The sequence below is a fragment of the Penaeus monodon genome, chromosome 27, assembly GCF_015228065.2.
Source record: "Penaeus monodon isolate SGIC_2016 chromosome 27, NSTDA_Pmon_1, whole genome shotgun sequence".
Taxonomy (NCBI): domain Eukaryota; kingdom Metazoa; phylum Arthropoda; class Malacostraca; order Decapoda; family Penaeidae; genus Penaeus; species Penaeus monodon.
The window spans coordinates 14,750,122-14,750,708 of NC_051412.1; positions in this window are offsets into that span (position 1 = coordinate 14,750,122).

Below are 587 nucleotides of genomic sequence, written 5' to 3' on the forward strand. Positions count from 1 at the left end.
AGGGGGGGGGAAAGAAAAGGAGGGGGGAGGGTAAGAACAAAAGAAGGGGGGGGGGAGAAAAAAAAGGGGGGGGGAGGGGAAGAAGAGAGGGAAGGGGGGGGGGGAGAAAGAAAAGGAGGGGGGAGGGAAGGAGGGGGAAGGGCAGACAGAAGACCATTACTTTACACATGTTTATGAGTGCATGATTATAGTAGTTGCGTAGTATAAAATTTTTGGATCAATTCTTTTTAGTTTTGGGGGAAAAGGAAATTTTTGAAGAAATTTAAATAAATGCAACAATCAAAAGTAGCCATGATAAAAGGGATAATCCCTTTAGAAAAAAATTTTTTCTCTGAAATTCTGTAAATTTGGCTTAATCATTTTTCTGATTTATTGCGGTCGACTTTACTTTTTTTTTTTTCCTGCTCTTCTTTTTTTCAATTGTTTTTATTAACAAAATGAAAAATTTATATACCAATTCAAAAAAAATTAGCACTTTGACATCGACAGTTTTCTTTTGATTAGGAAAAAAAAAGTTTTGAGAATATCCTTCAGAAGATCTTTGGGTTTAATCATAAAAAAAGTGTCGAAAACTCAATATAAATATT